We start from the raw sequence: 20,280 nt of genomic DNA on the forward strand, positions 1-20,280 counted from the left end.
GAAGAACACACTGTATCACACTGGGACATAATTTGGTGGTAGGAGCAGATGCTCTTTGAAAAGCCCTGGATGACTGGGAGAGAGATCAATTTCAAAATTCTAAGCACTATGCAAAGAAGTATACAGAACATTTGTCTTATTCACATATATGTGCTACATACTTAAAATTAATAAAATTCATAGGTGAAAAAGTCACTGTAAAATGTGAGACTTCCCAAATGTATTCCAGTCCAAGATAAGAGTCCATAGATCTAACTGGTGCCACATCACCAAAACTGATTATGGAAGCTCAGCTTTAGGAGGCAAAGGCTCTCCAAAGAGCATTCTTGGAATGTTTAGGCATCTAGAATCCAATGCCTACTCTTTCGAAATACACCAAGTTGTCACTTTCTAAAGTGCATTTAAATCCTACTGCAATCAAAGGATTATTTCAGACTTTGTGGACAACTACGAATTCAGGTCACATGATTCTCATCTGACTGGCCTGATATTCTATGCTAGCCTTCAGGATACGGTACAAATTCCACATCCAACACAAATGTGGAATTCTGGCCTCAAGAAGTGACAGTCTCAACAAGTGGCTTACCATAAACACAGTTCCACAGGATACCCCATGACATGCACTGCACTTACAAGGACCAAAGACTTTACTCAGCAGGCCACAAGTGCAAGCAGAGTGAACAGTAAACTGCCCCAGACAAAAACTGCCCGGAGATGATTCAAACAGCAGGTCAGCTGCTAGCCTGGTAGAGTCTAATGGCAATCTGAGAAACAGCTCTCTGGACATCTGTACTGTGAAAGCACAGAAAGGTCTCATGTGTAATTCAGCTTATTTTTCTTCCCCCCCAATGCTACAGATTATTGGCCATAACTGTTGACCACATTAGCAGCACTGTAGTGATGAGTTTCATATTATTTCTTCCCCCTCTCTACTCCTTCACGCCAATTTTCATATGATCTTTATCTGTTTGCCCAGTACCAGTGTTTTCGTCTGCTATCTGGGAATTCCTTAGAAATTCCTTGCTTTCTTTGCTTAACTTTTCATCTGGATAACAATTTCAGCATATGTGAACACATGACTCAAAACAGTATGTATGTATTAACATATCATGAGAGAACTGCTTTCTACCTTCAGGGTTATAAAAGCCCAATATAGTTTTGCTCTTTTTTGTACCAGTCTAGTTTTTGCTCTTTTTGCAGGGCAGAAAAAAAAAAAAAAAGGCCTTATTACAAATTGTCCAACAAATCTAAGCAAACAAAAGCAGAAATTGAAGTCTGATCCATCAGAGACCTGGAAGTATCAGTTCACTGCATGCAGGTGAGAGTCTTAACATATCCTGTAAAAAACTCCATTATGGATTTGCCAGTATCTGTCCAAGTACTTCAAGAAATCACTGTGCAGCTATGATAAAGAAACCACACTCTTGAAGTTCACAAATCTGTGGGATCAATGCACAGAAAGTCTTCTCATAAAGAGATTTCTCTTCTAGGGCAAAATTAAGATCATATGATAAGGATAATAGATAGGATAGGATAATCAGAAGTTTAAAAGTGCTAACAAGTCAGCCACATTTGTTTTTTGGCAGACTTCATAAACAGTCAGAGGACTGCTTACAGAAAGAATCATGACTAGACATTAAGAAGAAATTGTTACGCAATATTAGTAGTTATCATACAGACTGTCACACAAAAGTTATGAAACTGAACTGCACGTCTCTGCCACTTAACGCAGAAAGTCCAATAAATGTTCTCAGACGTTTGATATTATCCTGAGTGTCATCAATACTTCATGCAGCAGCAAAATGTAATTTCCAAGCGATTAAAAGTTATGATTTTAAAACTGCTATTATTAAGTATAAGTTTAAAACTGAACTTCATCACTTGGTCTTGCACTTAAGGTGCAAACGAGCCCATATGCTGAAGTCTACAATACGGACTTTATTTAACCATCAGAGCTAGAGAGACAGAAAGAAATAGAAAAGGGGGGGCAGGGGGAAGAGAGACTGATCGATCAAGCAGAAGACAGTCACCACCTGTGGATTCACTGGCATCCCACTGGTCCTTCTTCACCCTGGGCTTCTCAGTGGTGGGGGTCCCCAAATCATTCTTCTGGGAGCACCGCCCTTATTCAGTCCAAGTGCCAGGTATCCACAGAGGCATACTCTCATAACTTGGGGTGATCTTTGTCAGACAAGTATTATTATACCACCCTGTGGCTCAAAGATGGTCCTCTGTGGACTCTTCCTTGGTTCACAGGTTATCCACAAGGGTGATGTTCATGTAGTGGATAGCAGAAGACAAGACAGAAGCAGCAGAAGCAATAAGACAAGTAATCATACAGCATTCAATAGCTATTCTGACCACTCAAAATCCAATTACAGTCATCAACCCAATTCTCATTAGCCTCTGCCCCCACCCTGTGAGTCCCAAGGATCAGAGTACTGACATCAGCCAGGAGTTGGGGATAACTCCTGGAAGCCAATCTTGGGGTTGGAGTGATTAGCAGTGATTTCTTTCATGTTGGCTCCGCCTTCTTCAATCGATGCTGCTGCATTGCGAATGGTAACACACACTTTTAGTGAGATTTAACATTCCACATACCCCTTGTTCCTTTAATAACAACGTATCTAATGGCAACTGATTTTGTAAAGCCTTTTTCCGCACTTGTTGGACCTGCAAGTTAAGGTCTCAGAAAACACATCTAGTCCCAGTACTTAGGGTATGTTCCTTCAACTAGGCCATCTATGCATAAAAAGTTCTCATGCAAAACACAAAAAAGTTCTCATACAACAGGTTTTCATGCAAACACATCCTTCGACTGGGCCCATACTCTATTGCTCTGGGGGACAGAGTAGAGCTCTATTGTCATTTTATCCTGACTAAAAACAAACACTGTGCTTTACTACTGGTCATGACCTTCCTGTAAAATTGTTGCACCCACAACTGAGATGCACATGCAGTACAGAATGTATGTAGTTACCATACTGATTAGCATAAATAAAAGAAATGAAGTAAAGATAAAAGCCCTTAGACATGTGGTAGGAAACCCAACAGAAACCCAATCGGATCTTCAAGAAGGAATACAAATCTTGGAGATCTGGAAAAACCCACCATGGTACAGTCACACAGGGAACAGAAGTGGCATTTTGCAATGTTATGCCTAATGAGTGATAACATTTGGTTCCATAAATGGTTCCAGGAAGAGTTACATGATATGTTACATGATACAGCTGGTATTCCACCCATGTCCCATTTGAGGTCCATGGCTATCCCTCTCTCTGGTCTAGAGAGAGGGACTCAGCCATTTCCCATGTAACATGTTATTTTGTTTTGTCAAGATTATCTAGTTCACTTGTCAATATCTCCTAAAAATTTAGTCAAATCATCATAAATCTAAACCCTTTTGAGGCAAAACTGGGAAGAGTAATACATATTCCCTGATTTGTATGCTTACAAATATGCATAAATCCTTGTACCAACTCCCAGGCTAAATTTGGTTGAATTCCCCAACTCTCAATTGTTGAGACAAAGTAAAACATCTGTAATATAAAAGTAAAAGCTTTTCCCATACTGTTTTATTCCCAGTAAAAAGACAAAATAAGCTTAGCAAAAATCAAACAATACATAAAACCATCCGTCATATATAATCCTTTTAATATTTTGTCTCCCAATAAATTGCTTATGATAAAAGCACCAATGAAGTGTGGTGGTAATTAAAACTTCCATCGGTTCCACACAGCTCGATTTCATCTGTTAGCAGGTTCCTATACAAAGTGAAAATTCGGCCTACTACAGACCAATTATTAAAAAGAAGGAACAACCCACTGAGTGTTAATTCTATTCCTGTGCCTACCACACAATTAACTAAAAACTTAAAGGGGCCTAGGGGAAAAGTGATTATGGTATCTCCTTGGTTGTTTTCTGTGAGCTTTCTCATATAAATTCACTGTCCAGTCCCCCACTCAAACTGGTTAATCTGCTTTCCAGAAGGACTGAGGGGACCACAGTGTTGTAATTCTGAGAGGAGCTGTCCCTAGTGGGTGACTCATGATCTCCAGTGGGGGTGTGCTGGCAGCATTCCTGGTATCATTTCTGGAAAAATAAAACAATACAAGTCTCAGAGCAATTGGTGTGGACAGGTTTTCCCTTAGGGGCTCAAGCTGTTTAACAGCTTGGACTTGGTATTTCTCAGGTGGAATCTCAACTTCTATTTCATGAAGCACTTGCCCCACTGCTGTTGTTGCCTCCCTACTTTGTCAGGGGGGTCTGATCAGATTTATTTCATGGCCAGAGGGAGTGAGACTGTAGAATTTTGACAAGCTCAGCCTGTGCAATAGTGGTGGAACACCTACATCCCTGTGGGAATCTTTTAAAGGTGTATTACCTCTCTTCCAGGTAAGTGCCAATTCAGTAGCGGTTCAAGATGCAGTATTAGCATTCAATTCCTGTAATAAACTAAACTACAACTGTCTGCTCAGCTCATGCACCAGTCAGACAGGAGAAAAGGGAGTGTGAAACCACCCGATCAATGCCCCAGCACGCGGGTGCTTGTATTGTGGCTGTCAGGTTTGCAATACTGGGTACTGCAGCTGTTACTGGAGCCACATCAGCTATAACTTTAGAAATTCCATTTTGTGCTGAAGCAAAAATCTGGCACCGTGATACCCCAGCAATCCTCAAATCAGGGGGTGCAGGTATTGCATGGAGTAAACGCATTGTAGTCCCTGGATTTGTTAGGGTTAGCAGACTTCTACTTCTTACCCAGGAGCCATAAATTAACCTTAGTAGCCTGGCAAATAATACTTGCTCCATCTACTCCAGTGATTTTAACTCCTTGCCATCCAGTTTGCACACCCAGCTTCTCAACATCCCATTGCATTGACACTGAATGTTACACTGCCACATCTATTAGGAATTTTATTGCTGATGAGAAACAACTGCAACACAAATGCATGGGATGCATTGACAGGATTCCAATTGTTGGATTTCACTCTCACCTGATTTATGGCCAGACTGATATCTCAGTAGCTGCATATGGCACCATTTTAACCCATAAAATTCTCTCTTATACGCATCCCAAAGTCATGCCTGAAACCTTCCAATATGATCGTGCTCAGCAGCAAGCAATGGCTCCACCCACACCCTCTTTTCAACCTCAGCAACAGGCACTGCCTCTGCCTGAAGCCTCACCATTTTCCTCATTTAGCTAGCAGTTCAATTCTTTCACCAAATCTTGTAAAGATCTTATTTCACTTTCAGATTTCTGAATAGCCAGGACCCCTGTTGTGCTTCTGTGAGGGTAGCACCAAACCAGCACATACAACTGCCTTTACTGTGCCTGGTTTTAGTTTATGTTCTTTTGTAAGAACTGTAATTTTATCAGCCAACGCTTGTGGATCATGCCAATCATTATGTGTCCAGATGACACCGTGAGGAGAAGGATTAGCATTATCCCTTTAATTTCATCAGGAAGGGACAACCCATTTGACTCAGCCTTCAAAAGGTCATTCCTTCCAATGACCTTCAAAATGTCATTCCTTTTGAATCAGTCATTAGCTCACTGAGGGTTAATGTCTTTCTCCCTCTTAACCATCAGGTCAGTCTGACTTTCTCCTAGAGGAAAAAAACCAGCTCCAGGTCACACCAGAAAACACTGCAATAGCTTTGCACTGCACTGATAACTAGCATATCAAAGGGATCCTGCCCACAACAACAATTTAATGTTAAGATCCAATTAGTGAGAGATCCTTTTGCCCAAAATAAGATGAAAATGAGATCATATGCTGAAGTCAACAATACAGATTTTATTTAACAATCAATGTGAGGTAGAGAGATAGAAAGAGAAAAGGTAAGAGAATGTGAGAGAGGGTGATCAAGCAGAAGGTACATCAACACCCATGGATCCAGCAGTGTCCCATTGGTCCTTCTTCACCCTGGGCTTCTTGGCAGTGTGCGCCCTTGCTTCGCACGGGGGTACCAGCTTTAGAGAATCCAACTTTCGGGTATCCATGGAGGTGTATTCCCATAACTTGAGGTGATATTTGTTTGACTGGTGATACAGGTACGAGCAGTTGCTTCCTTTCATGCAGCTTGCCACAGCAGGAATTTTTGTCTGGATGCATTAACCAGGATGCACTAAACAGACCTCATCTCTGCTAGGCCTGGAAATAGCATCTTCCTGTTGCAAATTCATCCCTTCTGTGTTAATCTCAAGCTCCTGTTGTGGAGACTTATCTTATGGCAAGTTCCTTCTATGGCCCTGACTGTGCCTGAAACAGGCAACTGTGCTCTTTATGTCCTTACACTTGGGTTTTATCAGAATCACTTTGTACATTCAAAATTACCTAAAGCTATGACTTCAGACTCTTTTAAGAGAATAAGAGTTGTTAAATGGAAGAGAAGGTAGGAATAAGTACCCCCATAAATGATTTTGATCAAATAGCTGATAAAGAACCTCACTTCACAACACAGATGTTAAAAGCATGAGGCAGTTTTCCATTCATCTTATTTCAGCACATTCTGTACTACTAAGAACACTGTAAATAAAACACAGCCCACAATCAAGTCCTAGATCTGAAGCAGGAACTGCTGTTGCCCAAGCTGTTGAAACTCCAAGATAGCAATGTTAACGTTTTGATTTTAGAGTTCTTACTTCAGACCAATACAAAAAAAAAAATCTGCTCAAAGAGTACGCAAGCTAAACACAAAACAAGTGTACGATACAGTGCATCCTCAAAACAGTCTAAAATATTTGAACCTTATCTAAAAATTACGTTTAATAAAAGATCAAACATAGAAATACCGAAGTTAAACTCAAGCTTCTGTATACAGACAACTGCTTGATAAGTTAAAGGAGGTTTCTAAATCACTGTTACATTTTTTGAAGACTTGTTCCACAGAACTCAGGGACATTGTTTTATAAACCATTACTAACCTTTTTCCTAGTAGGACCTTTTGAACTTGCCATGATGCACTGCTATTTAGTAAAAGTTAAACAAATATTAAAGGCAAATTTGAGCACTCCTTAAACTTGCTTCACTCTAATCACATTGCTTTCCTTATAAAACCAAAATTAATTATTTCCACGTTCATTACAGCTCTGCTCTTCTCACATTTCACAGCATTTTAAGTACATGCATAATAACCAGTTATGAGCTGAGAACAGCCTTACCAGGCACACAACCAAAGTGACTAGTGACACCACATACACACACTGAAGTGCTTCTATTGAGGGTATCAGGTTAAGAAGTCTGTGCCACTGGCAGCACCCAGGCTTGCCTGGCTCTCCCCACGTTTATCACACTTCAGTTACCCTTCCAGACTGGTAGAGCCCCTTCACCTGTCAAAACCACTTACCAATCTATCATAGTTTCTAAAGCTATCTGCCACTCTGAAATACTGAACTAAAGCAAGCCAAGAATTCTTCTTTAACAAAAAAAAAAACAACTTAGAAATATCTTACTTCTCAAGCACTCCCTTACATTCTTCTTGCGTTATCCTAGTCCCTGACTTCAGCCTTCAGTTTTCCTTGCATTTACATAAACCATTTTACCATTGCTTTAAAGAAAAAGTCCTTCAGTCATTTGACTGTGACTAATTCAGTAAGCAGCTCAACCTTTTTTTACATAGTTCCTCATACCAGTAGTCTTGGGACCACTGCAGAGTTTCATTCTGTCCTAGGCCGTCTGCAAAACCAACCACAATACACGCTCCTCTGTGGTTTCTGGTTTCTCACTGAGGGCTACTTGTCGCAAACAAAACTTCTAGCCAACACCTCCGAAAAACTCTGCCCTTCAGTCAGCAGCAAAAACCATCCAGAAAAAGCATAAAGCAGACTGCAGAACACAAGCTAAGCAAGTCTCACTGGTCGTCTTCAGCAGCGCAACGAACACACCACTGAATTACGTCTGCAATCCTACCCAGCCCACACAATGCTGCACACAAAGAACATGGGCTTGAGAGGTGGGACTGTGAGGAACTCATGACGTTCAAGAGGGCCACGTAAGTGCAGGGTGCTGCACCTGGGACAGGGCAATCCCAAGCACAAACACAGGCTAGGCAGAGAATGCACTGAAGAGCAGCCCTGCAGAGAAGGACTTGTGTGTGTTGGTGGATGAGAAGTAGCTCAACGTGACTCAGTAACACGCACTTGCAGGTGAAAACACCAACTGTGTCCTGGGCTGCACCAAAAGCAGAGTGGTCAGCAGGTCAAGGGAGGAGATACTGCCTCTTTAGTCCACGCTCGTGAGACCCCCCTGGTGTCAGGCCCCCAGCACGTGAAAGACATTGACCTGTTGGAATGGGTCCAGAGGAGGGACACAAGGCTGATCGCATGGCTGGAGCGCCTCTCCTACAAGGCCAGGTAGGGAAGAACTGGGGCTGTTCAGCCTGGAAAAGAGGCTTTGGGACAACCTCACAGCAGCCTTCCAGTACCTGAAGGGGACCTACAAGGCTGCAGAAGGACTTTCTACAAAGCATGTAGTGACAGGAAATGGGGGAATGGCTTCCAAGTGAAAGACAGTAGGTTTAGATTAGGCATTAGGAAGAAGTTATTTGCTGGTTTATCAGAACTCCTCAGAACATCATGCAACAAGTCATACCTACACAAGCATCTTCTATAGCTGAAAAAACTAATCTTCCTAACAAAAACAAGCTCTCAGTGCATACCTAAAGTTTATTACTTACAAATATAGCTTCAGTAAGTTAAGCTATGATGTTTGCATCTGAAGGAGGTCAGCTGACTGACAAAAATAATGTCTTTTCTGATACAATTCCCTCAGAGTACTTCACTGTACTTAAGGAAAAAACCTTTTGTTCTAAGAGATTACAGATTTTGTCTCAAGTTACAGATCCTTATGGAGCAAAAGTACAGTGATTTTTTAAAAACCACAACGAGTAAGTGAAGTAACAACAAATTTCCAGACAAACAATCCCATATACACAAGCACCTATAAACTCACCACATTTTACCAGTATACCTTGATGCCTCAGAGCTTTTTTTTTGATTTTTAACTTTTATAGATTTTTAGAAGCAAATGTGTAGTGAATGTAGGTTTTAATGTAGCTGTATTATATCTCTCACCCTGTAGCATAATGTTTACACACACCCAACCCTACTCCCCCATTTCATATCAATCCCTCTAAAATTCCCTTAGCCTGTTTAGTCTTCTTTTCAAGGTAGAATTGTAGAAAAACACCCTAAGGCCTGGACCAGAAGATATCACACAGACACAGTGAACTTCAAGCTCCGAACTTTGGAGGAACTCCAAGGACTGTATGTGCCGTGAAGAAGATGAAGATGAGTAAGAAAGGGTCCCACACGCCCCCAGACCCAATTCCCAAAGGGGTGTGTTGGGGGCAGAACGGGGCAGAACCGGGGGTGGACAAATTGGGATTGGATGGACCTTTTTATAAAATCATTGAACCTCTGTCTGAGGGCCCCGTGATGTGTATTCCTCTAGACCTACACACTCAACTAAAGGACCTGCTCTCTTTGTCTTATCTCATACACTAAACTGGCCTGGAGTCTTTTTCTCTGAGGTCTTTTAGGCAACATCTCAATACCTGCATCATCAACACAGACAAATATTAACCCAATCATCTTCAACAGCAAGAATTTCTCCATCTTGCCCTCACAAGCTTTTAATAGCAGTGATTGAGTGGACACCTCTCAACCCTCAGGGAAGCACCTATAAACTCACCCCATGCTTCAGTAAAACCTGTGAACATTTAACTCTCCACCGCTCCACAACCATCTCTTGACTTGCAGCCTTATTTAACTACCATGAGTAGAAGTCACTAGACTGAAAACAACACAAACACAATTGTACTTAGTTTTGTGTTGAATATAACCATCAAATTATTACAGCTCTCTGAACTCAGGAACTGGTATAGCATCTCTAACACCTGCATGTCCATGATACACTGAGCAATCCTTGCAGTAACACTGGAAGTGCAGACTCACAGAACTGACCCCCATTCTGCTACCGAATAAGCAAACCAGAGGCAGGCTAAAAAGATGGACAAAGAAGGACAAAGTGGATGACTTCACTTTCATCATAAGGTGCACTTTAATCATGCTTTGTCTATTTTTCATCCTTTGTTTTCCATATAAAAGGCAGCAAGAAGTTTCTCTAGTGAAACTAATGGAACATTCAGTCCAGTATTGCTGTGTGGGAATTAGTCCACCTCTGTCCAGAGGTTTTAATCAATCTTCCCTTGCTGAACAGACACTTGCACCTGCAAGAGACGATCATCTCTGCTGATCCAGCTCAACAGTTCACAGATCAAGGCTTCTCCCATTATTTGGGTCTTTGAATCAACTGGAAACAGTTTGGGAACATCTGACCAAAACTTCCTTCATTATATTTAATTATATGCTGCTCTATATTATCCTGGAATTCTTCAGAGGAAGAAAAAGGGCCAGAAAATGTCTAAGAGAACTGACATGTGCTAAATGAGCTTACAACAGCTTCATTAAATAAAAAAAAACAAACAAAAACACCAAAACCAATGTGCTTGTCAACATCAAATTTTAAGTTCCACATTAATCTATGTAGCGGTTTTTAAACAAAAAAGTTTCTAGTCGATTTTCTTTCTAACGGCTAACACTTTATCTACACACATACCCTTAAGTCACTCTTTGGTAGAGCAAAACTAATTTTGAAAAGAAGAAAATAAATTTGCCCACTATTGCAATATTATGCACATCTTAGTATTAAAACAATGAAGACACATATAGTGCATTTTTAAAGACTCGTTTTAGAGCTCTAGTCTACTCTTCTCTCAAACAGCACAGATATGCACAATCTCTTTTACTAATGAATGATTTGCCTGTACTAACAGAAGACAGGGTTCAATTTCAGTATTATTTTGCCCTTCTACTATGGAATCATCATGAACAGCTACAGGAATTTATCTGAACACCTTAAAAATCAGTTATTATATACTTAGTAACAAATATTTAATTTCTTTTCACTATACTGCAACAATTCTTCTTGTAACCTTATACATACTATACCACCACTCTAAAGTACAACGATTTTTTTTAAAGCATCCCCATAACAGGCAATGCAAAAATACTTAACCTTGTGTATGTTCTAACTTACTGACTGATCATTTAATACTTATATGGCACTCCACGTTTAAATAAATCTTACAAGACAAGACTTTTATAAAAATCTGAAGAAGAGATGACTTACTCAAAGTCATGATAACCTTCCTTGCATCACTTTATCCAAAGGTAAATTTTAACCCACTCGTAATTGTTCAGTCTCCTGCAAATTACCTTGCACTTCAACACAAGGCAAGAACCTGCACAGACACCATGGTAACAAGTTGTCACAGGCTGCTGCAATTGCCTGAAGTCACATGCTTTTGCATCATGGCAAATATAGACCAGGTGAGCCTCTCAGCAGATCCTCAGAGGACTGAACACCTCTCCTACAAGGCCAGGTAGGGAAGAACTGGGGTTGTTCAGCCTGGAAAAGAGAAGGCTTTGGGATAACATTACAGCAGCCTTCCAGTGCCCAAAGGGGACCTACAAGGCTGCAGAAGGACTTTTCACCACGGTGTGAAGTGACAGGACAAGGGGAAATGGCTTCCAAGGGAAAGAGGGTACGTTTAGATTAGATATTGGCAGAAAATTCTCTACTCTGAAGGTGGTGAGGCACTGGAACAGACTGCCCAGAGAAGTTGAGGATACCCCATCCCTGGAAGTGTTCAAGGTCAGGCTGGATGAGGCTTTGAACAACTTCATTGAGTGTTAGGTGTCCCTGCCCATGGCTGAGGGGTTGAAACTAGATCATCTTCAAGATCCCTTCCAATCCAAATCACCCCATAATACTGCAACTTTCCTTACTGATAAGTAGCTATCTCCCCCTGAACACAAAAAAATATATGCACAAAAATAATAGCTGTCCAGGACATGACAGCAGCACCTTACTACTGTACAATTACTATGCTTTCTATCACTGTGGTAAATGCAAGTCTTATAATGTAATTTTTTCTTACTCATGCTCTTACAGATGGAGTTGACCCAAATAATTTATAAGAACTTTAAGCAAGTTTACTCAGTTTGGTTTGCTAACATTTACAAAGTCAAGTCTCTGGAAACTAGAGAGGGAAATGTGTATTTGAAAAAGTCCAGCATTTCCCTGTTGTCTGTTTAAGTGTCTACTCATTGTGCATACTTAGGTCAGCCTTTCTTTGAAGGCTAGGTTTAATTTCTATTGTGTTAGTCAAAGAAGCAGTGTTCCAAAGACAAAAGGATCACTAAAACATTCTGGAAGAGCAAGCCTAGGGCAAACATACCTAACCCTGCTGTTAGAAGGTAATGGAGTGGTAAGTTATTGCACTTAGCTAAGTCTGTTAGGTTCACTGATCACAGCAAATCAAACTCTTGGGTTTACTTTTCTTTTGGAGGCTGGCTGATCTTTCTAAGTGTCATTTGAAGTGTACAACAACCAGTTCTCAACAATCCAGTAGTACTGAGTACACTGCCAAGATGCCACTGCAATGCTACACTGAAACAGGGCCTAATAAAAATATTTTCCTAAGCCAAACTTAAGAATTTGTGACATCAGATGGTTTTGCAAGATCAAGAATTTTGATGATATACTATTATTCTTGCCAGTTATGTCCAATTTCTGCAGCTCTTGACATAATCACCATTTGTCTTGAAGATAAGCTGTGGCAGTCCACCAATTTGGATTAGAGGGCCAGAACACACCAAGTGTGTGTGAAAGTAAGCCAAGTAATTAATGTATCCATACTTAAAACTTGTGCCCCAGCAACCACCTGCAAGTTTTAAAAGCAAACAAACATGTAAGCATTCAAAATTCTTCTTAGGATAAGGTATTGATTATTCACACCACTGATTAGAAAGTCAAAATTTAATTGTTATGAACCCCAAAATAAGTAACCAATAAGGCTATTGACAAATAAGTAGCAATTCAGTTAAAAAAAAAAAACAAAACAAAAACAAAAGGCAGGGCCACAAAATACTTAAAAGGGACCAGGTTAGAAAATGCAGTTACCCACATAAGCTCTATACACCACAAAAACTATGACAAGATGTACTATGAGTCAATTTTTTCATGGATTTGAGACACATGTACTTTCCCATAATCAACACCACAGTAAGTACAATCATAACAGTGTTTAATGAATCAGAGATATTAACTTGGGTCTCCACTGTACACAAACACTGACTGACTATACTCTGATAAAAATGTAGTTCTCTTATTTCTTAAATCAGCTGGGAGGAGGAATTAGAGTGAAATTATTGGTAAGCTAAGGCCTCCTCTAATCACAACAAAACAGACAACTCTGCTAGGAATTACTGCAATGAAGGAGCAAACAATACCATTCTGGCAAACTGAAGCATGATCACACTGATAAATACTAAGTTCATACTCAAAGCAGAGAAATTTCTAACTACACACCTGGTTTTAAAAAAAGCTTATGACAGCATTAGACAATTCAAATCACTACTATTTTTCATCCTGTCTTTGCAACAAACAGAGGAAAAAACCCCAACAAAACTGCAAAAAGGATTCAGGGAAAGTCATCTTTTGCCTTTAATCTGCAGTTTGAAAAAGTTGAGCAGCCAGTTACAAACTGAGTTTGTCTTAACCATTTCCTTCACCTTCAACCATTTCAGCTTATTATTAAATCAGCTCTCAAATGCATTCACATAACTGTTTACACTGGAAACACAAATCACTAAAGTGAAAACACCTGCTGTTAAGAATGGCAGGTCTCTTGACATGGCTACCAGCTAATAATGCAAACTCAGTTTTTCCAGATCAACTGCAGAATATTCACTCAATGTCTACAATGTTATACAAATCTCAACCTAAAGAGATTATCACCTTTAAATGGTGAATAGCTGCAATAGATGTTAAAGTTGTAATCTGCAGCAACACCGAGGCACTGAAAACAAACTTCAGCACTGTATTATGTGCTCTAGCTACTGCTAACTACACTGGTTTTTATAAATACGGAGGGTCAGTGAAAGAATACTACTTCAAACCGAAAACTGTTTCTTTAAAAGAACCATATAGCTGTAGAGAAATTACATCAGATATTTGCACTATTATTAATTTAGATACTGCAGTCAACACTGAAATCACCAGCAAGAACAACCATAACTTATTAAACTGCCAATCATACATTTTTCTATAAGACGAGAACAACCAGCATTGTGACATTACATGGTATTTTCTTTGCTTGTGTACAGGTCTTTCAGAGTTTTGGTGGAACACACAATATGTCCTGCTTAAAGCGTGTGTGTGTGTTGGGGATGAGAAAGAAAATAGTGAGAGGAAAAAAATAAGCTCTGAAACCAGTGGCTCTCCCTAAAAGCAGTGGAGACATCAGAACAGACCAATCATCACATCGCTGGTGTTTTTTAAAAAGCACAGAAGAAAACCATACAAAATATTAATTCTGAAACTAGTATGGTTCTGCATACTCATTAAACTAATGAGAATGACGAATTTCTTCAAGTTGCTCTGAGAAGTTATTTACTGTGAAAAAATGGACTTTAACACAACATCTGTATGCGTTCATGAAAACTTTTGCTCAGAAATAGCTGCCTTAAAACACTGTATTCCTCTTGTTCTGTAGTTGCAGAAAGGTGACAAAAATGATGGCAAGAAGGAAGTCAGAACAGCTTTCAGAGTAAGGACCACCTCTGAATAACTTGTTTTCTATTATGCCTCGCTTGATCCACAGTAAGTATGTTTTCCTTTCTTCAACTCTGGTCATAAGCTCTATTCAAAAACACTGCTTTGGAATTACTCCACTGTGCATGCAGCACAAGTGGAAATGAAATGAGTAAGTAAACAGATCATGATAGGACTTCAGAGCTAGAACTTGCAGCAACAGGTAGAGATAGTCTTTTTTTTTTTGGCTTCGTAATCTTATTTTCTCTCCAGAAAGCTTTGTATTTCACCTGAACTAGATTCACCAACAAATATTTAACTGTATTTCCTGAGATTCTGCATCAGCCTAGGCATTGGTAATAACACCAACAATCCTCCCAAAAAACCCATACCCCTTTTCCCTTTCAGAAATGCACATACTTATTTGCAGAGAGGACTAAGTTGTCCAGTGGTGCTCCAAACAAGGTTGAGTCTATTTAACTGAGCAGCACAACAGGGGAGAAATGGAAAGTTGCAAAGGGAAAAAATGTGGTACCTTCCAGCAAACAGGATCACAGAAGGCAGGATATCCTTCCCCATAAAAGCAGGTGAGGCCTTTGAGAAGCCTGTCCCACAGATAAGCAGAGCACACACAAGAACAACCATGCCTCTGCCTTATATGCTGATGTCTGCTTCTTGTACCCACCCAAATATAAAGTCCTCTAGAAATGTGGTTAGAGGCCTAAGTATGACTGAAAAGTGAGATATTTATTCACACCATCACTTTTCCTGCTTCAATTAAATTACACATAAGAGGAAATAAAAGAAAAAAACCTGCCTCAAACGAATCCATGCAAACTACGTTCTACAAGCCTCCAGCCTAAAACTACCTGTAATGCAATGCCTATTTCACCCCAGTTAGCCACCAAGATTACAGCACTTTCCATCCACTGTTATGGCTGTTAATACAGTCACAGCCACACATGAAGCAACATTAATCTGTCTCATCTATCTCCATACAAGCCACTGGTGTGTACATACAGGTGTAAATGAAGGCAGGAGTGAAATATCCCCCCCAACTTGAACAGGCAGGAAAGTCTATTTGCCCTCTCATCTTGTGCCTGGCACCTAATATAAGCATGCTTTACTGACAAAATGGAGGTGCAGAAGACAGAGATGTACTTTACCTGAGATCTATGCCCGCAGTCCAGGGACTAAAAAGAGATTTCTATGCTTATTCACTCCTCCCTTCAGTAGTAGAGAGAGATGGCCCAGAGGTCAGCCATAAGAGCATCCAACAATCTGTGGTTTCCAATAATATCAAAAATCTGCATATTCCTTAACCCTAAAAGCACTTAGAGTGAGATTCCTATGAAGTCGCATGAAAGGCAGAATCTACCATTAAGCTACTTTTGAACATATTCTTGTCAGAGGTTTTGGCCTATCACACCTCACAAAATCTCATCATCACAACATTTCATCTGCAGTTCCCTGGACAGCAAAACAACCATTAAAGAGTTTGTGGGTCATCTTTCACCATTAAAACAAAGAATTTCTGAGGGGGATTAGTGCAGAAAAAAGTCATTACATCCATTTAACAAAGCTCTCTGCAACTAAAGTTTTGAGAAAGAAGTAATTTGATCTCTAACATGTTTGCCCCCATTGTGTTTTCACTGTGATGTTCAGACCATTGTCTAAAACATACATGGTTATGAGACAGGACAGGAAAGCAATTGTCCAGAATCAGACATAGCTAACTCTCTTCCAACTATAATTATATAGTTGAGTTACACAAACTACACATTTGAAGTATTATTTTTATTATTTTTTATCATTCCTAAAAAATTTAATAAAGGTAGTCTAATCTGCAGACACTTTTACAGTGCACAGTGAAGACCAGAAGTAAGTCACAGACATGTAGAAGAACAGACGGGATACTGTCCATGCTAAGTACTTAACCTTTGCCTACCAGAAGAAGCCTAGGCACTACACCGAATTTCAGCAAACAACACATTTGTCAAGGCATTTTGAAAAGTTTATCAATAAAACTTTGCAGAATTGTCACCGGGGAACTATTCTAGAACATGCCTTCTCCTATGCAACTCAGCTCACAAAACATTATATCCGAATGCCGGAAATTTCCTTATTTAAAAATCTCAAACGAAATCACAAGATAATGCACTGAACTTAAGCTGCCTTGGTTCCACACACTAGGAAAGAATTTTGCAAATGAAACTAATACTAAATTAGTTTTGTGGGGTTTATAAGCTCTATAGTCTTACCAAAAAGACTATAAAAACCTACTTGCAAGTGATTACAGTAACACTTATTCTGCAAGCAGATCTCAAAAAAATAATCAGAAAATATTTCAAAACATCCCAACCATCTTGCAATAACTGCAACACTTAAATATGGTTAGGTAATAGTTAGGACTAGTAGTCACTACAGATAATCACAGCTATTTCTATACATTTCAGCATTTTGTGGAACCTTTACAATAGTGAAGTCTCCAAGTCAGTCAGTCATTCAAGACCTCATACAGCATAGATTTACAGCAGTTTCACAACATACACTACAGGAAAGAAACAGAAAAATGCAACCTGGATTTGCAGAACCAGACTCCACAACCTGATAGTCAAATCCATTCACCTCCTGAATTCTGTATGACATCAGCAAACTCACATGTTACACTGCAACAGAAAGTTAATTGCAACCACCACATATTGAAAGCAGTTAGTTCCAATTAAATTCTTTCACCACTGTTTGACATGGATCAGTGACGAGGCCCCTTTGCCTCTACAGTCAGCTGTTCATAGATAAATACACATAAGTTACCTGCACTGTTTCAAGGATCTCAATAGGTTTTCATGTCTTAGAGATATGGGTGGAAGCAGTCCACACATTTATACAAGAGAAGCTACATTCCCCATTCTTTTAAGGCATGTGGGATGTTGACATCCAGACAGCACCTGGACAGCAAGTGGGACATTCTGATATACAGGAAGTACTCATTACAAAAACTCATGTGAAGAAAGATCAGCATTCGCCTTCAGATCACAAAATGACCGAACTCTGAATGTGGTAAGAGAAGGAAAACAAGAACAACAGCAAAAGAAAAAAATCTTCTCACACTCGTCATGAGAAACAAGCTATCTAAGCATACAACAGGAAATAACTTTCTCTCTTTTGGTTCAGCTTCAATGAACAGCTTCCGAAAATGGTTTTTAAACCTCTTTGTTGAATCAGTTTTAGGCACCAACAAAAACATATTCTCATGCCACACCATCAAGATGTCAAGTTTGATATTTCTATTATCTGGGGAAAGAAAGGAAAGGAGATAAGCAAAACCAAAATGGAAGCACAAGAAGTTTACAGCAACAGGCTTCATTCTCAGAAAAAAATTTAAAACCAGTGTTTTGCTTCAGTAAATAGAATCCTACTAAAAATCTTTCATTTGTCAAACGTTAAGCAAATTATGCATTACATTAAAACACTCTAAAACAGCTCTTGCGTCAGCTAGATGTTTACAGCTCTGAAAATGTCAAAGAGTGCAGCCTGGCAATAGACAGCAAGGAAAGATACAGGGTAAGAAGTCAATGGAATACCTGGAAAAAATACAAAGAAAGTACTGAAGAGTAAGATCAATTACAAGTGTTTATTACCTTAAGGACTGTATCTTTTAAATGATAATTTTGTAAATATTTAGAACCAGACTGAGTCATGATATACTTGATAGAAGATGCTTTGAAAAGCACGCCTTCTTTAAAGAGATTAGTTGATTTCTAACTTCTTCCAGCAAGCTGATCCCTGCAACTGCTTTTCTTGCAGTCTTCTTTTTCCTCAGTCCCATTTGCCAATAAACAGTTTTTGAAAAGAAGATTTTACTAGTATCAGGTTTTTTAATTTGGTTAAACATAGCCTAGCATTACTCACAATGGCAAAAACACTGGAGTGTCTTCACTTAGGCACAAAGATTTGGCAAGTTCTTCAACCATATGTGCTCCTCATGGGCCCACAATATTGATTTTTGACTAAATCAACATAAACAAGACAGAAAGAAAGATCTCCTAGGTGTCACAGAGAAGGATGCACTGGCAAGCTAAAGATGCTACAGAAGCTAATGAAGTAGAGCCAAATTTTACAGAATAAAATTCAGTTATAGCAAAAAAACTACAACATACAAGAGTTAAACATGACTGCTTTTAAGTGATCAATTATTTAAACAGATGTGTTGCGGATGGCCTATTTTTATTTCGTTTATTTTGCTCTTCGGCCTAAGAACTGGTTTAAGTATGCAAAGGCCTATAGTGAGGGAGGAGCTGAATACCTCACTACATTTCACATTTTCAGTAAGAGAGCAATAATTTCAAAACGTAGTGGCTATCATAATGAATGGCTAATTAACTACAAGTGGTAAGCTCTACTGGTGGCTTTACCAATACTGCCTCCAGGCTGCAAAATGTAAAAAGAAAAAAAAAACCCCATAACAGACTGTTACAGGAATCTACCGAGGTTACAGACTTCTGCTCGGACTTTTCCATCTAAGAGTAGCACAGTTGGCTCAGGGCCCATGACGTAGATACACATTCCAAAAGGATCCTGTAACTTGGATGACACCTCTTAAGTTTTACGTTGTTTTAAACTCTCTACGTATTATTTCCTCCTCATCTCTGGTTAATCAATGTTTGTTAATGGGGATGGAAAAAGCAGCGGAAAGAAGTATTAATATATTATATTTAATTCCTATATTGCAGTATTCATTTCTATCTCAGTAAAAGCTGTGTGACTATGTCATATCAGTGCTTCTGCACTAGAAGTTTCTAAAGCAAAGCAGACAAAGACGACATAGTTCGTTAGGACATTTACCACTTTCAGCCATGGCTATCCATGTGTATACGATTCAACAAAGACCATGTCTTTAAATATAATCTTTGAAAAGTGGAACGTTTACTATGAATTACAGTAACATGTCTAGAAAGCAATATAAAGCATCACTGTCTTTTCACCTCTAGCATTCACCCTTAGGTTCCAATCTAGAAATAAAACTGTTTAATGGTAGATCACTTTAGATATGCTCAAACTACCTTCAAATGTTGTTTTGGTTTCACGTCACAAGAAGTAAAAAAACAAAAACAAAAACCAACCAAACCAGATTTATCAAAACCAGAAGGGGGTGCTCTGAATAACTGAGGTGGGGGGTACTGAAAGGAGCATTTGCCTTGCACTAGTAGAGAGGTCAACAGCACAGTGTCTTGTTATAGTTTGGGAGCTCACTTAAGTTCAGGATGCCATGCCTTTTTAACAACCAAAAAAAAAAAAAAAGGAAAAAGAAAAAAACAAACAAACAAAAAACCCAGACCGAAAAGCAGGCCTGCTCCTTTTAGCATAAAGGAAATGCTTCGGTTCGTGCAAATTAATTCGGGCAAATTAATCTATGACAGAAAACTAGCAACACAAAGACCTGGCAAGTGTTAATTCCAGTTTTGTATCCCATAATTTGCAAGCTGTTCAAGATACTGACAAGGACGTATAGGGAAAGCAAAGAAATCCAAAAAGCCTATGCTACGGGTTTTACCTACACAATGCCTATTCTGACATAACTAGTTCAGGTCTTTTTAATGTGACTGTGCCG

The 20,280-nt window shown here is 39.4% G+C and overlaps 1 protein-coding gene across 5 annotated transcripts in view; it reads right to left on the reverse strand.

Annotated features, from left to right (window-relative positions):
* Window positions 1-20,280, reverse strand: part of SPIN1 (spindlin 1) — a 43,779-nt gene that overhangs the window by 21,700 nt on the left and 1,799 nt on the right. Inside the window, exon 1 of one of the 5 annotated variants that reach the window (XM_032674698.1) lies at window positions 2,034-2,230. The exons of the other annotated variants lie outside the window; for them this stretch is intronic. The gene's annotated coding sequence lies outside the window, so the exon portion shown is untranslated. Of the gene's footprint in view, window positions 1-2,033; window positions 2,231-20,280 lie in introns of those variants that run through there. 5 annotated transcript variants of the gene reach the window in all.

Source organism: Chiroxiphia lanceolata, chromosome Z (assembly GCF_009829145.1).
Source record: "Chiroxiphia lanceolata isolate bChiLan1 chromosome Z, bChiLan1.pri, whole genome shotgun sequence".
NCBI classification, from domain to species: domain Eukaryota; kingdom Metazoa; phylum Chordata; class Aves; order Passeriformes; family Pipridae; genus Chiroxiphia; species Chiroxiphia lanceolata.